The sequence below is a fragment of the Schistocerca serialis genome, chromosome 6 (assembly GCF_023864345.2).
Source record: "Schistocerca serialis cubense isolate TAMUIC-IGC-003099 chromosome 6, iqSchSeri2.2, whole genome shotgun sequence".
Classification (NCBI taxonomy): domain Eukaryota; kingdom Metazoa; phylum Arthropoda; class Insecta; order Orthoptera; family Acrididae; genus Schistocerca; species Schistocerca serialis.
The window spans coordinates 381,003,717-381,016,709 of record NC_064643.1 but is presented as its reverse complement, the minus strand read 5'-3'; the positions used below and the strand labels follow the sequence as shown (position 1 = coordinate 381,016,709).

Here is a 12,993-nt window from a genome sequence, read left to right as displayed (position 1 = left end):
CTACATAAATGATCTTTGGGATAGGGTGGATAGCAATGTACGACTGTTTGCTGATGATGCTGTGGTGTACGGGAAGGTGTCGTCGTTGGGTGACTGTAGGAGGATACAAGATGACATGGACAGGATTTGTGATTGGTGTAAAGAATGGCAGCTAACTCTAAATATAGATAAATGTAAATTAATGTAGATGAATAGGAAAAAGAATCCCGTAATGTTTGAATACTCCATTAATAGTGTAGCGCTTGACACAGTCACGTCGATTAAATATTTGAGCGTAACATTGCAGAGCGATATGAAGTGGGACAAGCATGTAATGGCAGTTGTGGGGAAGGCGGATTGTCGTCTTCGGTTCATTGGTAGAATTTTGGGAAGATGCAGTTCATCTATTAAGGAGACCGCTTATAAAACACTAATACGACCTATTCTTGAGTACTGCTCGAGCGTTTGGGATCCCTATCAGGTCAGATTGAGGGAGGACATAGGAGCAATTCAGAGGCGGGCTGCTAGATTGTTAACTGGTAGGTTTGATCATCATGCGAGTGTTACAGAAATGCTTCAGGAACTCGGGTAGCAGTCTCTAGACGAAAGGAGGCGTTCTTTTCGTGAATCGCTACTGAGTAAATTTAGAGAACCAGCATTTGAGGCTGACTTCAGTACAATTTTACTGCCGCCAACTTATATTTCGCGGAAAGACCACAAAGATAATATAAGAGAGATTAGGGCTCGTACCGAGGCATATAGGCAGTCATTTTTCCTTCGTTCTGTTTGGGAGTGGAACAGGGAGCGAAGATGCTAGTTGTGGTATGAGGTATCCTCCGCCACGCACCGTATGGTGGATTGCGGAGTATGTATGTAGATGTAGATGTAGATGTAGATGTAGTGACCATTTTGTGTTTAGCATTTGACGATGCCACTATGGCTCCTGTATATTATGACATGTTTTTATAAAAGAGGTACACTTTTTCATATTTAAAGCGCACAAATGCACTTACATGTCAGTAATACTTTTCATATTGGTCTATTTTATTGTTTTAAGCTGTAGACAATCTGCCAGTTCATTCGTGTTTTCCCATATTTTCCTGCAGACCTGAAGATGGCCATTATAGACCTAAACCGATAGTCTGACGACAAAAAATGGTGACCATAGACGTGCAGTAAAGGAAATTGAAGATTTAAATTTTTGGGATAAGTTTAATGGGAAATTTTCAAACAATTGTCGAATATAATTCTAGAAGTAATGAAAAAAAGTAAAATTGCTTTTTTTAAACCTTAAAATATGACTACATAGTAACTGAGCAGATTACAATACTTTGAAAAGGTGGGCACTAAGTACCATCCGCCTTGATATTATGGGGACCGTAGTAAATTAACTATATTTGTTGCGAAATTCGTGTACTTGAGGGTTAGAAGTTGGTCTCCGCACTTTTAAACAGTAATTTAGTTAATGGCGTCTCCCAGAGTTCTGTGTTTACGAGTACAATTTGAGCGAGCACCCAAAGTGTTTCCGAGGTGAGCGGCTTGCGGGCAGGGTCGGAGCGACACCCACCGGAAGGCGGCCCGACCGGGCCGGGAGAGGGCCAGCCAGCGGCCATCCGTCAAGCGCAACGGCCGCATTTATCAGCGACTTCTTTAACAAGTTATATTGGACAATACATCAGCCCCCGGCCCGCCCCTCCGCCTCTGCCGATGAGCCCCGATAAAAGCTTCCAGCGGAGAATTCACGCCTGGCTCCCCGCGGTGCCACCGCCATAAAATTACCCGTGCCCCGGGCTCGCCGCGTCTTACCAGATAAAACGCTCCCACCAGGAAACGGGGCGCCTCTCTGTTCTTCACCCAAATGCCAGGCTTATTTATTACTGATGAAGTCCATAATTAAACTGCATAGTCACTGTAGAAATTTAGCCAATGCAGGGTAAGCCACTGAACTTTTTCAACCTCAGTTTTGAGGTGTTAAGATAACGGTCCTCTAGTTGCATTTTGTTCAACTTACTACCATCAAGATAAAAGTATACACTTCTGTTTCTTGTAAACTATGCTGGAGAATATAAAAAACACACTAGCACTGACAAAAAGAGTATTTCTGACCAGGAGAATTCTGCTAATATCCAACACATACTTTAATTTCAGAAAGAAATTTACGATAATGTACTACGAGACCACAGTATTGTAAGCTATTGAAACATGGACTGTGGGAAAATCAGCGCAGAGGAAAACAGAATTACTTATAATGCAACAGAATAACGTCGAAAATTAGGTGGATTCATGTGGCAAGTAATAAGGAGGTTCTCTGTTAGGTGGATTCACGAGGCAAGTAATAAGGAGGTTCTCTGTAGAATCGGTGAGTAAACCATTACATGGAAAACTGGCAAGAAGAAGGGGCTAGATATAGGGCATCTGTTAAGACGTCAGGGAATAACCTCCATGTTTCTAGAGGGAGGTGCAGAGAGTAAAAACTGTAGAGGGTGAGAGTGATTTGGATATATTCAGCAAATAATTGAGGACTTAGTTTGCAAATGCTACTCTGTGACGAGAAGGTTGGCACGGGAAAAGAATTCGTGACAAACTGCATCATACCCATCAGAGCACTTATGACTAAAAAAATGCTGGTTTTCGAACTTAATAAGAAATCTCCGCAAGATCTTTTCATGGATTCAACTAATTTTTCGTAATAACTTCAAGCTATGTAGTAAACATCTATTTAAAACTTAGTACACTTTCTTATGGTGAGTCGAATTTGACCACTATCAAGAAGATGATGACGCTCTTGACGGAGATATTTATCTACGAAATAAGACAAACATAATAAACTAACTGTATAGTGGTATCGGTAGGATCTGAATGGAGGCGTGTCTAACCACTATTTAGGTCAAGCTTGCTGTGAATTACATTTTTGGTACGTTACCCGTTTCTGAAAATTTTATGTATACATTAATTGCTCCTTACGAAAATATGGCTGCACTGTATTAGCTTACAGGGATAGATGTCAACACTTATCAATTTGTAAGCAAAATGTGCTGTAAGTAAACACTTGTTTGTCAATGAATCTTAAAAAATTTTCACGAAACGGGGATTTGGTTTCGTGCTGGAAGTAAAAATGTTGTCAGTCTCGCGGCGGTAGAAGAATCACTTCTAACACCCACAGCAATAATGTGTAGGGTCTCATCAAATAAGTGGTCTATGTAACAATCCAAAACGAAAAAGAAAAAGCAGGTTCTCTTCATTTCGTATATCAGAGGTATATAGTAGTGAATTTCTGCTGTGTTTAGAGTGCTGTCAATAGGTTCGCAAGGAAAACTAAAATAAATACCCTGTGGAGGGAAAATTTAAATGAATTTCTGGAGAACTTGAAAATGAAGTCCATCCATGCTGACAAAAGCGCTGTTATACTTCAATAAAGTGTTTAGTGAAGCAACTTACAATTTAGCACTTTCTCTTATCTAGCCTAACAGTATTTTCGTTGGGATCTGGGTCAACATCAGTCTTGCGTGTCTTCTAAACTACAGTAAGGACATAATAATACCAGTCAGAAATTAATATTCAATTTTTCTTATCTGGCTAGGCCTACGAAATATGTCACTGAGCTTGCCTCATCAACAATTGCTATTATGATCAAAGTGAATCCCACATTATCTAAATGTCTAGACTCGCTAGTTCTCAACCGCTAGAAATCATATTTTGAAATTCTTCTGTTTTAGATCTTTTCGGTAGCAAAATCAATTATTACCCAGTACTATGTGCAACACTTATGTAGAATTCATCGTCAACAGCAGTATTTTGTTACAGCAGCAATTATTGTGATACAATAATTATATAAGACGGAAGTGAAACGTGGACGATAACTAGTTAACTCTAAGAGTGAATAAAAATATTTTGAACTGCGGAGCAACAGAAGAATGTAGAATGTTAGATGGGAAAAGTTAGTAACTACCAAGGAGCAACTGGATCCAACTGGGGTAAAAGCAATTTATACGATCCCCTGCTTACAAGAAGTGATAGGTTGATCGGACAAGTTCCGAGACATCATCAAATCGTCAATTTGGTAATGAAGGGAAACTAGGTGCTAAAAGTTGTAAAGGGAAACTAAAGCTGGAATATAGTATGAAATTTGAAACATATAGCTATGCGGCGTTGAGACACAAAATAGACTGTATTGGAGAGCTGTAGCAAACCAATCTTCGAACTGAGAATCAGAACAACAACAATTATATAAGCCAATTTGGACTCCAGTATAGATTTATGAAATATGAGTGTTTTCCTTATCACTTCGCGTTGTGAAAGCTCACCAAAAAGCACAAAGCACAGCCATCGTGTCTGCGCTTGCTAGTGGAGTCGTAGCTAGTTTTTTCGACACTCCGTATCCATCAAAAAAGCTGACGTATTTAAACAAAGTGTACAAACAGAGACGACTAAGTTGGACAATATATTGTGGATCCATTGTTATTATTTGTGAAGGTAAACTATACTACCGATATCTATGTCACAATTTGAAACTCATGAGGTGAGAAATTTTGGTACATCTTCTTTTTGGTTCGAACAAATTTTGTGCTAATAGCTACGACGTCTCCTTCTACATTACTACTCAGATGTAGAAAATTTATTTGGTAATGTTAGTGCAAGATATGCCATACTAAGCACGAAAGAATCGCCATATTTTGGGAAATTTTTGCTGGTTTGACGCTTCAGAACAACTGCTGAGGATTATAAAAGAGGAGACAACGTGTAGTTCCGTCAGCTACACTCGTAGCTGAATATTGCGTGCATTGCTCGGTAGGTGAGAGAGTTGTACATTGTATCATTTTTTCAATCTTCCGCCCGCCTTCAGCGAGCCCTGTAGTAAAAGTTTGTTGTATACTCTTATTCCATTCTGAAATTACTGCATTCACTCTGTGTCACAGAATTCTCTGAAATCACAAAAATTACTTTGGGAACATAAGGATTTTCAAAATGTGAAAAACTGCTATGTGGTAGAACATGACCATGTACCTAAGAACAAATATTCTATCCAAATTTAAGACTGTTGCAGAAAATCTTGACAATAATCTATTTAATAGACTGTTTGTTACACCACTTTCTAATAAACAGTATGACAAACCGAATTAAGAAAAAGTATTTTCAAAAGCCCATTACAAGTGAAAAACAATTTGAAATAGAAGTTGCTGACAAATAACAAAAATTTTGATTTTAGTACAAAGGAAAATTGTTAAGGCATTAAAGAAACTCAATTCATTTGGAAATATCATTAGTTCCACTGTAGAAGACCTTCCATTTCAAGGAATCTGCCAAAAGTAGGAAATTGTTTGCGAAATTTGATAAGAAGTTTAGGATAGCTAAATTGGAATAACAACGCAGTGCAGAGAGAAAAATGGAAGTAATACAAAAACGAAAGCATGTAAACTTGATTGTGGAGGACATTTTATGTTGTTATGTAGTATTTATGGAGAAATGTAAGTATTCGTGAAACATGCAACGTGACGACCGCGGGTCTACTAATGTGAGCCTCAACGGTGTGTTGCAGCAGCGCCGACACCAGGCGGGCGTGGCCTGTTGTCACTGCAATAATTCAAAACGTCCAACGCAGTGTTGAGAGGCAGGTTAGCTTGGTGAAACAGCCAACTCAGCGATACTGCACAGACTAGTGCAGCAGCAAAGGGCAAGACGGATTTCCACACTGACAGTCGCACTGACAGTGATTCATATCCACAAGAAGTGGGAAACTGAACACTATAAGTACTGGACATTTTTGTAATGAAACCACTCTTACTCTCGCAGCTAGGACGATAGGGCTGAGCCAGACAAGGACCCACGTGGACCTGCCAGTAGAAGTCGCTAGTTTGAGTAGTTCGAGGTCACAGATGGGCAACAGCCCTACCCACTAACTACAGGTGCATTCTCCTTTTATGTTACCGATGTGATGCGAAGAAATTGACTGATCAACAAGGGTACGATATATGTGGGTTATTATCTGTTAATATTGAGTTTTAGAGGGGTGGAGAGAATGAACATTTGCAGATGCAGTCTCGCTAGCCACAGGGGAATAGAGGAAATGGAAGATATCAACAACATAATTCTTGTAATGGATGTGGAGTTGAACAAGGAGGTGTTGATCGTCCGTTTTATACAAGGGGGGACTCAATGTCAAGTTAGAGGCTTTCTTGTTGTAATTAGATGCAATGAATATGTAAGTAGAGATGGAATCTGCAGTAATAGGTGTTGTATGAGATAAGGAATACTTTTTTGGGATGTATGGGTGCGTATTTTATTTGCCAGTAGAGAGCTAGTGAGTCGAAGGCAATGGAGAGCGCCGTTCTGTAGGTTGGGGATAAAGATGTGAGGCCGTTGGGGTCAGGAGCCATAGATTTTCGTACAGGGGATGCTCGATTTAAACAGTGTGTATATGTAAGCGACAGGTACAGCATGATTCTGGGGCTAGACGTTTTGTATCAACAATGTGCTAAAATTTATCTTCGGTAATGGACACTAGAGCTTAGAGGAATAACATTCCAGCTAGAGAAAAGTAGTTGCCAGCGTAGAACTGTCGTGACTGGCATTGGCGTATTGGACTAACAAGTTGAATCGTGTACGATTGCAAAAATGTTGATTCGCATAACTGCGTGCCACTTGACATCGGGAAGTTGGTTTGGGTGAGTGTGGAGCCAGCTGTACTAGTTAGTACGTTAAGTGTTGTGGGAGAGAACGGTGTACTGGAAAACTTAAGCATCTTTATTGGCGGAAGTGTTGTATGCATGCAATACAGGTATGGTGCAAGAGTGGTACCTGTAAATACCGATAATTTTAGTTCCAAGGAAGCGAAGGAAGGGAGTAGTGATAGCAAAATTTGGAAATTGTGGCTGAGTATGTGTGGAGCACGAGTACTGTGAACCACAAGTAACTGCAAGCGAGCTCTAAGGCTGGATTATGTATTAAAGTTTAGCATCTAAAGGGAATGAGAGAAAGAGAGAGTGGATAGAAGAACTGTTGCTTAAAAGTGATGACTTCTTTTTTCCACAGATTCTCTTGCTGACAATACAAGTGACCCAAACCGAATACCAAAAGGAAACTAAGCACAGCTGTATCAGAAACCATATCGCATTCTTAGTTATCTGCATGTGATTAACCAGAAGTTAGGTGACTGGATAATAGAAGATGGCAGGAGTACAGAACTATTGATAAGTTGAGACAACGTCGGTACTTTTAGACCGTGGATTTTAGAAGTGGTTATCATCAATTGGAAGTTTTTCACAAATACCGGCCAAAGGTAGCATTTACAATACTGTACTGGCACTACCAGTTAAAGAGAATGACGTTCGGGTAAAAAAATGTACTCCATTGTTTCAATCGTTATTGGACAAGGGGGTGTTGAGGGTTTTGAAACTGAGCCAATATATAGCTTACCTACTACAATGTCAGAAGCATGTGTTTTAAAATCTGAAGCGTACACGTCTTACGTTGAGGAAGGAGAAGTGTCATTTTGCACTAAAAGAGGTCGTATATTTAGGCCACATTATTAGTAAAGATGGAGTAAACAGGAGCGAGTGCACGTTTTGTGGGAGTTCCTAGTGCCTAAGTCGATTAAGGAACTGCAACTATTTAGGAGATCTCAATTTACTACCGAAAATTCATGGAAGGATTTTGCTGACACATCACAGCTAATCATGCAGTTGTTAAGGAAAAGTGTGAAATTCATATGGACAGAGGAGAGTCAGAGTGCTTTTGAAGAATGGATATGATGCAACTAATCATGCTTTGGGATAAGTTTTAAGCCAGAAGATTAACAGTGAAGGGCATCCTGTAGCCTGCTCCTCGAGGCAGCTCAGTGTGGTAGATAAGAACTATACAGTGGCAGAGAAAGGGTTCCTGAACCTCATTTATGATGTTATGTGTTTTAGATATTATCTCTACAGGAAAAAAATTCGAGCAGTGACCAACAACACTGGTTTGAAGTTGTTCAAATGGTTCAAATGGCTCTAAGCACTATGGGACTTAACATCTGAGGTCATCAGTCCCCTAGACTTAGAACTGCGTAAACCTAACTAACCTAAGGACATCACACACATCCATACCAGAGGCAGGATTCGAACCTCCGACCGTAGCAGCAGCGAGGTTCCAGACTGAACCGCCTGTAACCGCTCGGCCACACCAGCTGGCTTGCAGTTGTTATTAGAATGGAAGAACGTATCTAGCTGGCTCTGACACTTACTGAATTAGACTAAAAGGTAGTACGCAAGCCAGGGAAGGACCACAGGAATGCAGACACGTTAAGCATGAAGACAGAAGTTGTGTATTAGTTGGTTGGTTGTTTTGGGGGAAGGGAGCAAACAGCGAGGTAGTCGGTCCCATCAGATTACGGAAGGATGGGGAAGGAAGTCGCCTGTGGCCTGTCAAAGGAACCATCCTGGAATTCATGTGAAGCGATTTAGGGAAATCACAGAAAACCTAAATCAGGACGGACAGACTGGCCTTTGAACCGTCCTCCTCCAGAATGCTAGTCCAGCGTCCTAACCACTGCACCACCTCGCTGGTGTAAGTTCTGGGTCACGGTCTACAGAGTGTCTTTTTTATTATTCTCTTGTCATTTAGTTGAGCCGTTGGAAGGGTTAATTAGATAACTTTTGGTTATGAAATTCAGTCAGTGCACAGCCTTCATAAACACAGCTGTTTGCGAAGAGTCACTAATCATAATTCGTTACATGATCCATCCTTGCAGATGATTTGAACCACAATGTTAACACTGTGAATTAAGCTGACGATGGCGCACGCGCAATCGCGCGCTTGCGTGTGTGTGTGTGTGTGTGTGTGTGTGTGCAAATCCGAGAGAGAGGGCGGTATGAAATTCAGGCAACGTCACGACCATTCTAAGCATAATTGTTTTTACGCATAATCCTTGCTCTTGCTCACCTTGGTCGTTTCGCAGTTTTATCTGCAAACGATACCAAGGGGTCAGTGAAACGAAATGCAAACTCAAGCAAGCACATTTTGAGTTACTGTGTGTTACGTATTTGGATAAATAGAAGCAACAAATGTAGATCTAACAATTTACACTGATAAACCGTAACATTTTGACCACCGACCTATTATCGATATAAGCCCGTTCAGGCTATAGCAACCCCACCTGACGAGGAATGACTGTTAGTCAGAGACACGGACGGTGCGTGTATTATCAGTGAGCGTGTTGTTCGTGTGTAGAATGGGGAAGGCCCGTGGTATGAGTTGTACTGGGAGAAGGCTGTGACGGTCCGGAGGATCGGCGCATTTCGGCAACGGCACGACTTGTCGGGTGTTAGAGGAAAGATGTGGTGAGTGTATTCAACACATGGCGAAACCAAGGTGACACCACGTCCTCGTCAGCGCACTGCCTTTCTAAACACAGTTGTTTGCGAATAGTCACTGATCATAATTCGTTCCATGGCCCATCCTTGCAGATGATTTAAATTACAATGTTAAAACTGTCAATTATGCTCACGATTGCGCACGCGCAACCACGCGGGCGCGCGTGTATGTGTAGGTTGTGCGGTCACCCCTCATTATCGATGTCGGACGTTGCAGGCTTGACAGACAGGTAAAACAGGACAGGCGGCGAAATGTGACGGTATTAACATCAGACTAAGGCTGCGCAGAGTTCAGGGGTGTCTGTACACACAGAGTGCACCAAACACCCCTAACAATTGGCCCCCATGGGCGACGACCCATGCATGTGACAATGTGAACACCACGACATCAACAACTACGACTGCAATGAGCAAGTGTCCATCTGCACTGGACTTTGTGACAGTGGACGGTTTGATGAATCTCGATACCTTCTCCATCATTCCAAAAAGGGGGAGGGGAGGGGTAGAATCCGTTGTATTCCTTGGTAAACGCTCTTGTCACCTGTGATGTGGTACTGAGACAAGCTGGCGGTGACTCCATTATGCTCTGGAGGACATTCGCGAGGCCATTCATGGGTCCAGTGGAGCTCGCGCAAGACACACTGACCACCAAGATATCCTGGTTGCAGACCCCATACACCCGTTTATGACGATCATGTTTCCCGAGGGCAGTGGCGTTTTTCATCAAGATAATGCGACATGTCATATGGCCAAGAATCGGTTTGAGTGTCTCGAGGAACGCAGTGCCGAATTCCAGTTGATGTGTTGTGCCACCAGTTGGATATATGTGAATATATCGAACACATCTCGGATGTGACTGAACGTGGCTTCAGAGCTCATGGCGCCCTCCCCGCAATTTAGGGAAATTAGGCGACTTTTGTGTACAGAAGTGGTGCGAACCTTCTCCAGCGACCTACCAAGGTCTCATTGCTTCAATGCCACTACGCGTCGCCTCTGGTATTCATACCAAAGGTGGACATACCAGCAATTAGGTGGGTGGTCATAATATTCTGGCCGGCCGAAGTGGCCGTGCGGTTAAAGGCGCTGTAGTCTGGAACTGCAAGACCGCTACGGTCGCAGGTTCGAATCCTGCCTCGGGCATGGATGTTTGTGATGTCCTTAGGATAGTTAGGTTTAACTAGTTCTAAGTTCTCGGGGACTAATGACCTCAGCAGTTGAGTCCCATAGTACTCAGAGCCATTTGAACCATAATATTCTGGCTGATTAGTGTATGTAGAAGACAGTTCTTCGTACCGATATTTATTCCCAGCATGTGACGCATTCAATTACACAACAGAGTAAGTCATCAGATGAACTCTTAGTGAAACGAGGGTTAACACTTCTTTCTCCCGACCCCTTCGTATAAACTGAAGACTTCTCGTGACGATTTGTGCATGAATGGTGTGAGAGAAAGGTAGAGCGAGAGAGAGAGAGAGAGAGAGAGAGAGAAGGAGGGAGAGAGAGGTGCACATGTCCTTTGTTTCTGTTGCAATGAAACAGTGTTCATATTGAAAAACTTCCAGGCAGATTAAAACTGTGCGCCCGACCGAGACTCGAACTCGGGACCTTTGCCTTTCGCGGGCAAGTGCTCTACCAACTGAGCTACCGAAGCACGACTCACGCCCGGTACTCACAGCTTTACTTCTGCCAGTACCTCGTCTCCTACCTTCCAAACTTTACAGAAGCTCTCCTGCGAACCTTGCAGAACTAGCACTCCTGAAAGAAAGGATATTGCGGAGACATGGCTTAGCCACAGCCTGGGGGATGTTTCCAGAATGAACTCTTAGTGAAACGAGGGTTACACTTCTTTCTCCCGACCCCTTCGTATACATATTACAGTACACAGTTTGATTGTTGCTCATTGCAAAGCGACAAAGTTGCATCATTGCCCTATCGGTAACAGCTGCATAATTACTGAACTATAGTTCAAATTAGTTGCCGTTTAACAGCGACCGGGAATGGACTCATCCATTGTCGATGGACAGCAAAACACGAGTCAGAGTCTGGTTTTGCAGTTTCTCAGTTTGTAGTATACTTCAGCGAATAAAGCAAAACACCGTTGTTAATTGCAGTCCTCGAGTATGAAACTTCCCAAACGTAAAAATGATGCCTGTACCAAAAAAGAAAACTCATTCCAGCCCTAATAAAAATAAAAATAAACAACGTGTTTTTGATGTACCCACAGACGTACGGGATGGTTTAGCGAATTTTTGTGGTAAGTAGAGTTTTTCAAACCTTATATATTTTACAAGTTAAATGCGGAAACGATAGCCTGAAAACGCCTTTATTGGAGGCCAATAAATAGGGAACCCTATTCGGTATTAAACTTGGAAAAGACCAGTTCGTGAAAGTGGTAGTTTTCGTGGCCATGGAAAAAAAAAATCTTTTAATGAGTTGAACACTTGATAAGTAAGACGTGTTAGTTTCGAAACAATTTCCCGGGCGGGAAATATCAAGAGTTTGAAACAAATTAACTTAAAAGTGGCTTTGATTAGAATTAAGTGTGTATTGTTGACATTCTCACAATCGTAGAGATTTCTACCGTATGTAGTATTCAGACATTTAACGAGACTTTTGTAGGAGTCAAGGACTTCAAAGCGTTGTTACCGTTGTGAAGAGTGGGGCGCTGTGGCGACGACCTACAGAAAGTAATTGTTTTCTTTTTCTTTTTTCCCTTGTTAGCGTTTTGTTGATACAGAACAAATAATCTCTTTTAATATTTCGTGAATCGTTTACTAACAAATCTGACAGTTGCAGTACAGATATTTGGGGACCAGTTACGAACCAACTGGTACATTCTCTGGCATGACCTACTGAGGCTCTACTGAAAGTGTTTGATCTTAGTAAGAACATCAAAGTGGCAATACATAACTTACAAAGTCACAATCAACACGTACCTACTTAGCAAGTCAGAATCAAAGTCAGTCCAGACTTGTTAAGTAGATACATGTTGATTGTGTTCGCCATTTACGACTACTTTGTAAAGCCTGTACTACCATTTTAATGCGTAGTAAGAATTAACCAGTTGGTTCGAAACTAGTCGTTAAACGTATGTGCTGTAATTCCGCCAGATTGGTTAATAAGAGCTGTGGGAAATAATTATTGTGACACCGTTAGGTTATAATTAATTTTATCTAGGTTGTACACGTCAGTCAAAATTCGTTATCTCTCTTGATGACGCAATACCTTTTGCTTTGTCTTTTGAGGGATAGATTTGTATCATTCAGTTACAAGTATTCACTGGAAACATAATGAACAAACCTTCTGTAACAAGACAGTTTTCCGAGACATGCTATAGATCAATAACGTTAACAGATGTATACTAGCATTCAACTCAAGGTCGACCCATATTCTTGGTGACGAAGATTCTACTGCCGCATTTCTCCGTAACCGCAGCTCCCTTTGCTAAAAATAGGTCAACGAGAGCTTTCCTTCCGTTTTTCTGCCATTCGCAGCAGTTTGTGACTTGAGCCTTGTCCTTTTAACTGGGTCAAACTGCTTGAACGGAAGCCCTCGAACAGTCTATTTGCATGGAAGCAAAGGGACGCTGTCGGCCACCACGGCTCCAGAGGGAGTTTCTAACAGCGCTTCCCTATCTGCTCTGTAGTCCTGCCAGTTTAATTGCGTC

The 12,993-nt window shown here is 41.8% G+C and overlaps 1 non-coding gene across 1 annotated transcript; it reads right to left on the bottom strand.

Annotated features, from left to right (window-relative positions):
* Nucleotides 1–10,902: 10,902 nt before the first annotated feature.
* Nucleotides 10,903–10,977, bottom strand: Trnas-cga (transfer RNA serine (anticodon CGA)). The gene has a single exon. It is a non-coding gene; the product is annotated as a tRNA-Ser (tRNA).
* Nucleotides 10,978–12,993: the final 2,016 nt, after the last annotated feature.